The sequence below is a fragment of the Thamnophis sirtalis genome, unplaced genomic scaffold, assembly GCF_051295495.1.
Source record: "Thamnophis sirtalis isolate CommonGarterSnake01/CBP01778 unplaced genomic scaffold, rThaSir2_p1.2 scaffold_2, whole genome shotgun sequence".
NCBI lineage: Eukaryota > Metazoa > Chordata > Lepidosauria > Squamata > Natricidae > Thamnophis > Thamnophis sirtalis.
In genome coordinates, this window is record NW_028261382.1 from 78,115,369 (window position 1) to 78,123,688 (window position 8,320).

Below are 8,320 nucleotides of genomic sequence, written 5' to 3' on the forward strand. Positions count from 1 at the left end.
GAAGGCCGGTTTCCCCACCATAGAGTCTCCTAGCGCGGCATCCTTTTTCCTCTACCTGTCCTAACCGAAAGCCCTATCAATTGTGGAGCCGACCAGAAAACCCACTTCTTGCCATAAAATCTCCTGGCGCACCGTGCTTCCCCTCCCACCCCAAACCAAAAGCTCCTCTCAAAATTGTTGTGCCAACCGGCAACAAGGAGCCGCAGCAGAGGGATGAAAGAGCCACATGCGGCTCCAGAGCTGCAGGTTGCCAACTCTTCTTCAAGACTGACTTTGCCTTAAAGGAGCTTTAAGGGCACTGTTATTTTTGTTGTTGCTTCTTGAAGAGGATGTTTAAAGCATGTTCAGTTTATCTGCAAAGAGAGCCATTCACATTGCCGCCTTGTTAGGAAGAACTCTCTTGACTAGGAGATTTAAGCCACTAGGAGTTTTAAGCTATTCTCTTGAATCAGAAATGCACAGAGGGTTGGTTAATTTAACCTCTAACGTCCAAGAGGGTCTTCAGTCACTTGTGCTGGAATAAGGCTTAAACAATGGCAGAGGTTTGGATCACTGTCTCAGCGCCGTTAACAATAACGGTGGAGGATGTTACCATTTCCTGACCTTTGAAGACACTCATTTAAGATGATGGAAGAGCTGCTGAATCACACACATCACACTTAGACCTGCCAGAGGTGACTTGCAATGGTTCCCTCTCCTTTTTCAGAAGACTTCTTGAGAAAGCCCCTGTGTACATTCGGGCAGCGGTTTGTGTGTTTTATTGTTTAATGACAACGTAGAAACAGGCCAGAGAAATGGACCGAAGAAAAGCTGGTGATTGACTTGTGCATCGGCACCTGCTGGAATAATTTTTTTTGGGGGGTGGGAATGGCGTGGGGGGAAGAGATAAATAAATTTCCACTGTTCATAAACTCTTGAGAATAATGATATTTTTTTTTTTTTTGCTTTTGTTCTCTGAAGCGAGCTTTGATTTAGACCAGTGTTTCTCAACCGTGGTGACTTTAAGTCCTGTGGACTTCAATTCCCAGAATTCCCCAGCCCCACCCCGCTGGCTGGGGGATTCTGAGAGTTGAAGTCCACAGGACTTAAAGTCACCACGGTTGAGAAACACTGATTTAGACTGTGATCGGAGGCATTTTGTCAGGGAAGACATGCTTAAATTGGAGAAACGGAACGTATAAATAAATCCGTGTCAGGGCTTGCCCTGTAAGTTCACTACAAAACATGCTCTCTTCCCTCCCCCAAAGCGGGTGACTCATAAACCCCACATTTAAACAAAATTCAAGAATTGTGTTTACGTTACTTTAAGGGCATTGTGCTCGATTGGTTTAGAAAGGAGAGGGAGGGAAAATGTCCCTCCATCCACCCCTCTTAGTTTTCTCTCTCCAAACAATGAAACAATAAAGGAGTGAAAAGAATCCTGGAGTTTAGTCCTCTTTGTCATTCCATATAACAATATTCAATTAACTCATTATTACTCCTTCAACTTTTGGTGTTTCTGGGTGAGAATTCCTGCTGGACCTCAAGCAAAACCTAAACCCATGATGGAGAACCTATGGCACTTGTGCCAGAGGCGGCACACACAGTCCTCTGCGGGCACACAAGCGGTTGCCCCAGCTCAGTTCCACTGTGCATGCACACATGCCTCCTGCAGGCCAGCTGGAGATGCGCATGCATTAATGGGGGCTGACACGCACGTGGAGGGAGTGCCGGGGGGGAGTCACGTGTGCATTGCATTATGGGTGCTCACACTTTTGGCACGCGATGACAAAAAGGTTAGATATCACTGGCCTAAAACAATGGCTATTTAATAATCTGTATACAGGAATTGTAGTCACTTCCAAAGGTTCACATGCTTTGTAAAGGCATCTTGTGTTCTCTGGCTCTGATCAGAATGCCTTCATCTATTTTATCTCCTTTGAGCATTGCATTGGCAAACCATTCGATCTCCACTGCCCCTCCACACCAGAGGGGCTCCCTACCATTGATTTGAGCACAGCAGTTTAATAGGTTTCATTGCTCATTCGCTATTTGTCTAGCAAAATCAATTTGGATACTTTGGCTTTCCATACTTGTTCGGTTTCTGTACTTCCTCAGAGATCAACTATGCACACATTCCCCACATTGGATGCTGCATATAGGAATCGGAGGATACTCCATTCTCATCCCAGTATGTATTAATCAGTTGCTGGGATTGTTTTTTGGGGGGGGAAGTACAATCAGCGCTGGACTATCTTTGCCATTGGCAAAATAGTTATGCTGCACCCTATTTACATTTCTATATTTCGAAAAATTAATGGGATGATGTGATGGGGCAAATCTGGGGGATTCTGCATTTGGAGTATGGTTTTTGCTGGCTATGGAAAGAACAGGAAGAGATCCTTCCTTCCTGTGGATATGTACATGCCGACATGCTTTTAAACTTTATAGATTCAAGAACCAAGTGTTAAAAAACATAGATTTACGAGGAAGCTGAATTTGTGCCGTCTACCCATTAGCTACTTATACAGGTAGTCCTTAACTTATGACCACAAAATTTCTGATGTTAAGTGAGACATTGGTTAAGTGAGCTTTGCCCCATTTTGCGATGCTTCTTGCCACAGTTGTTAAGTGAATCACTGCCGTTACGTTAGTAACACTGTTGTTAAATGAATCTGGCTTCCTCATGGACTTTGCTTGGCAGAAGTTTACAAATGGGGTTCACTCTGTGACTGTCGTAAATACAGGCCAGTTACCAATTGTCCAGATTTTGGTCATGTGACCACAGGGATGCCGCAATGGTCGCAAGTATGAAAAACGGTCATAAGTCGCTTTTTTCAGTACCATTGTAACTTAAATTGTTGTAAGTTGAGGACTACCTATACTGCTGACTCCAAGGTATTTATTTATACTCTGTCAACGTTTGTAATAGATAGCTCTATTTTTATTGTGTATGTAAATTCTAAAAAGTAAAGATTCCACCACACATGTGTGCTACTTGTTCCCAACTCTAGGGGGCGGTGCTCATCTCCATTTCAAAGCCAAATAGCCAGTGCTGTCCAAAGACGTCTCTGTGGTCATGTGGCTGGCATGACTAAATGTCGAAGGCGCACGGAATTTTTCTACTTGCATTTTTACGTGCTTTTGAACTGCTAGGTTGGCAGAAGGTGGGACAAGTAACGGGAGCTCAGTCCGTTACACAGCGCTAGGAATTCGAACCACCGAACAGCCCGAACAGCTCAGTGTCTCAGTCACGGAGCCACCCTTGATGTAAACTCTGCAAAGGGATAATGCAAGGCTACTTTCTCCTCAGCTTCAAATGGTAGATTTTGGGGGTATCATAATGTTCAATCCAATTTGCAGGAGAGGATCCCCCACTCCCCTTAATCTGTATAAGAGACAAGGAGGTCGTCTTATTATGTCAGTCTCTGCTGCCTTTGGATCTAAAAGATTTGCTATTTCAGAAAGGCTGGCAGAGGCATTCAGTGGTTAATGCCGAACAATTTATGCCTCGCTGAAGTGGTCTGCAATTTTTCACTCTCAGGCCCTAAATGCGAATGTAATCAAGACGAATGAAGAAAAAGAAATTATAAAGCTCTGGTTACTAGAAGAGGGCAATTTATCTAGAGAATATACTTTTTTTTTCCTTTTAGAAGAGAGAGCAGAAGAGATTAAGGATTAATTGCAAGTTTAAATGTTGGCATAAAAGTGTGTTTATGTTACCCTGGGTACATATATCGCCACTAGCATTCAAGAGTTTGATGCTTTGTTTAACGATTCTCCAGAATTTGTACAAAAACGATTCTAACTTGGTGCTTTAAATGAGAGCAAACATTCTTATTTTCCTGGGAATTAACCAGCATGTTTTGGGGAGTCTGGATTGTAAAATATTTGCCTAAAGAAACAGTTATGCTGTCAGAATAGAAGATATTAAGGAGATCGTGGACAAAGCTTGGGAAAACAGGGTGGTTGAAAGGGTGAGCTCAGAATCGGCAGCATTTTGTCGTCTTTGGATGCTTGGGCTGCTTGAACATTACGAATTAAGAATTTTCATATATTAGCTTAATTTTTCTAATGCCAAAGTTTAAAATATGAAGCTCCGCCATAGTGAGCACTTCTCCAAGATATCTTTCTGCTTAGCAGGGAGCAATTCTGGTGAACATATTGGGGGAAGACTTAAATTATGTGGTAAATTAGCATAATATTAGCATTGGGACTCATTTTTATGCAGGAAAGGTAGTCTGAGGACAGATGAATTTAATTTCCTTCATCTGCTTAAGCATCCAGTTCCTTAATTTATAGCAGATCATTCCTTGTTCTAGTATTGCTTTGTCCAGATCACTGTGTCCAAAATAGATAAAGCTGCGGCTACTATTATTGGGTTCTTTCACTGCACCAAAATTCCAGTTCCCTTTATAAGTTCTTCAGCAATTATTTATAGAAGCCAGCTCTTCAAGTGTTTATCCTGCTCCTTTTCCAAAATATCTCCGGTGGCATCTGCCTTTAGAACATCAAGCCTTCTGAAATTTGTGAATCCTAATCATCTGGATTTTGGAAATCCTTGGATGTTCTCTTGGATGTGGAATTGGGGAATTAGGTGAGCCTATGGGTGTGGTTTCATGGGGTTTTATGGGGACGCGGTGGCTCAGTGGCTAAGATGCTGAGCTTGTTGATCAGAAAGGTCGGCAGTTCAGCAGTTTGAATCCCTAGTGCTGTGTAACGGAGAGAGCTCCCATGACTTGTCCCAGCTTCTGCCAACCTAGCAGTTCGAAAGCACGTAAAAAATGCAAGTAGAAAAATAGAAACAGAGATGAGCACTGCCCCTAGAGCTGGAAATGACTAGTACACATGTGCGGGAGAACCTTTATCTTTACCTTATGGGTGTGGTTAGGTTTGTCTTTAGCTGCCATTAATACATTTACTGCTGTGTTCTTTTGATTTGATTTTAACCCCATGTTTGTGAAAGCCATAATTGTGAGATGAATGGCTATACAATTTGAAATAATAATACAGATGCACATTCTGACTAAGCCATTCTCCCACTTCAGTTTCCCTCATCTCCAATATGAAATTGGCACGTAAATGAATTGTTAATATTACTAACACCTAGCCAACATGGCTGATTTTGAAAAGCTTTAGCACAGTAGTCAGCAACTGGTGGTCCATGGACCACTGGTGGTCTGTGAGAAAATGTTGGTGGTCTGCAGAAAAATTATTTGCATTTTTTATATCGCACTAAATATAAATATATTGCACTAAATCGTCAAACTACGGCCCCTGGGCAGGATACATGCAATGAACATTTGTGTTGCTGCAGAGAGTCTCTCCCTTTGGAGTCTTTTTGTGTGGGGCAGAGGGGGGCAGAAATTTTGATTTGGGATCTGCTTCAGCTTCCTGGTATGGGGCTTTGGGCGAAGGCTGGAGGGAAGTGCCGCTGGTGGCGAAGAGCCAGAGGAATCTTGTTCCAGTGGGACTGCATCATGGCCTGGAACTGGCTGACCATCTCAGTTCGCTGAGCCTCCAGGTACCTGGCCTTGCACTCCTGCAGGTCTTCCCTCTGTTTGGAAAGCCTATGCTTGTAGTCCTCAGTGAGGTGCTTCTGCTGATCCTCCTTCTCGGTCAGATCCAATTTGAACTGAGCCCCTTTGCCAACTCTTTCTCATGGTGGCTGCTTAGCTCCAGCAACTGCTTCCTAATGTGGCCCTAAGGACATTGGCCATGCCCACCCAGTCACTCGATCACCTAGCCACGCCTACTCATCCAGTCATTAGACAGATCATATTAGTGGCCCATGGGATTTAAAATTATGAATTTAGTGGTCTCTGTTGTCCGAAAGGTTGTTGACTCCTGCTTTAGCAGATTAGTACTTAGATGAGAGACCACTAAAATCTCATCACTGTATGCTAGATTGTGAAAAAATAGAAAATATGCTTGAAGAGGGCAAACCAGTTCCATATTACTGCAGGAAAACTGCATAGATGGGTCTATGAAGTCACTCAGAGGGCAACGCGATGGAGACTTCACCTTGTCTCATTTTAACATGAATCAACCTTAAGAAGCTAAGTTGGGTTCGGAGAGAGTCAAGGGCTAAAAGAACATTAGATAGACTCAATTTTTTAAAGCAGGAATTTGAACCTTTCTTTTCTACCATGTTTTAACTTTACCCCCTAGACCCAGATTCGGTATAATAAAGCCATTCATTCAGGTTAAGCTCTCTTGTCCCAAGCAATTATAAGTATTGCTTTAGTCATTAATTTTAATCTGGTTATTGATTTAGTCATTTAAACCTCATGCTGATTTTGACAAATGGTTCCTGAGAAGAGTCAATAATTAGGGTTTGAGGGGAAAAATAATCTAGGAAGCGGTTGAGGTCTTTTCTTGTTTGTTGTTAAAAAAAAGTGTATATTTTTGTCCTAGAAGACAAACAAAGCTACAGCGAGAGAAAAATTATAGCTTTCCTTCATCAGCAACAGTTGGACAGAGGCATTGTTTCTAAATCCTTGTTGGCTTTACCAAAGATGCTTTCTTTAGCAAAGTATCCTAATATTTAAAATGCACTCAAAAAGAACTGTTTGATTAGAAGCAATCCAGGGACACACTGTGTATATACTATAAGACATTGTGCTTTTATATTAGCTGATGATAAGTTACATATAGTATGCCACAGCTTATAAAGAACAACAGCAGCAAAGATAATTTGGTTGAGTTTCACAATAAGTGCAGGAACAAATTAAAGGTCCAAAAGCTCTTTTATCTGAAATGCCAAGTAGAAAAGCAGGGTGAGATGCAGATGGGCAATGAAGGTAGAAGATGAGAGGTGGAGAGAGAGACAGAGAGAGAATGAGAATAGCAATAGCACTTAGACTTATATATTGCTTCACAGTGCTTTTTACAGCCCTCTCTAAGCAGTTTACAGAGTCAGCCTGTTGTCCCCCAACAATCTGGGTCTTCCTTTTACCCAACTCTGAAGAATGGAAGGCTGAGTCAACCTTGAACCAGTCAGGATTGAACTGCTGTCAGTGGGCAGAGGGAAGGAAGGAAGGAAGATAGCAATAGCACTTAGACTTGTATACCGCTTCACGGTGCTTTAGAGCCCTCTTTAAGCAGTTTACAGAGTCAGCCTATTGCCCCCAACAATCCTCCTTTTACCCACCTCGGAAGGTGAAAGACTGAGTCAACCTTGAGCCTGGTGAGATCTGATTTGTCAAACTGCTGGCAGCTGGTGATCAGCAGAAGTAGCCTCCAGTACTGCACTCTAACCACTGCGCCACCTCAGAATAAGAAAAGTAGGGATGGAAGGAAACAAGTATAGTACTGTGGGTGCTAGAAAGCAGGTAGATGACCCCAAATCAAGAAGGGTGGGTGATAGGGATGTGAGGTACATTGCAACCTCCTTGAACATGGATCTCATCCCTGAAGGTTTAGCTTTTGGCACACTTCCAATTAAATTCTTAAAAGGTGCTTGATAACGTAACATTAGCCTTTAACACCTAGGGAATTTCTCAATCATCCAGGTCATGGTTGTCCCAAAGGTGCTTTTTTCTCAAAAGGCACCTGGACTTTCTTGGGGTTTTTTCTTTCCTTTGAAAATGTTTTGCTTCTCACCTGAGAGTCTTCTTCAGAACTGAGACTGAAAATCAAGAAAGTCCAGCTGCTTTTTGGAAAAGGCACTTTTGGGACGTTGGCTTTTAATCAAAATATTTCACAATGCTCCACTGAAAGTTTTTAGGAAAGGCTGCTGCCTGCTAACGTTCTTCTGATGGTTTTGAATAGGGGGCTCAATATTTATATGAGGACAGAAACTGTTTTGTTAAGCTGGGTTTTAAAGTGTTTTATGAATGCATTCCTAAAGATCTTGCTTTGACCTCCATTAAACCTGGGTCTTTAGTAAAAGGCAGGAATAAATGCAGGGAGCAAATGTGGGGTCAGCTATAAGCTGCATAGATGCCCTACTCAAAGTATGGGGAACAAACAAAACACACACGATGGCGATTACAATTAAAGAGGTTGGACTAGAAGACCTCCAAGGTCCCTTCTACCCTTATGATTCTATGACTTGATCTCAAGGATAAGAATAAACATCATCATCATCATTATCTTCATTTAACGACCCCATAATCATGTGCAGGGTTGAGTCTGGGCAACTGAATGGAGCTAGCAGAGGGTTTTAATGGCCGGATGCTCTTCCTGTCACCAATGTGGAGTCTTGTTCGGCAGATATATTCTCAGCGTGCCCAGAGAGAGAAATGCTGTATTTTTCAGAATATAAGAGGCACCAAGATTTTGAAGAGGCAAATTAAAAAAAAAGTTTTTGCACTCTGCAGACCTTCCCAAAACAGTC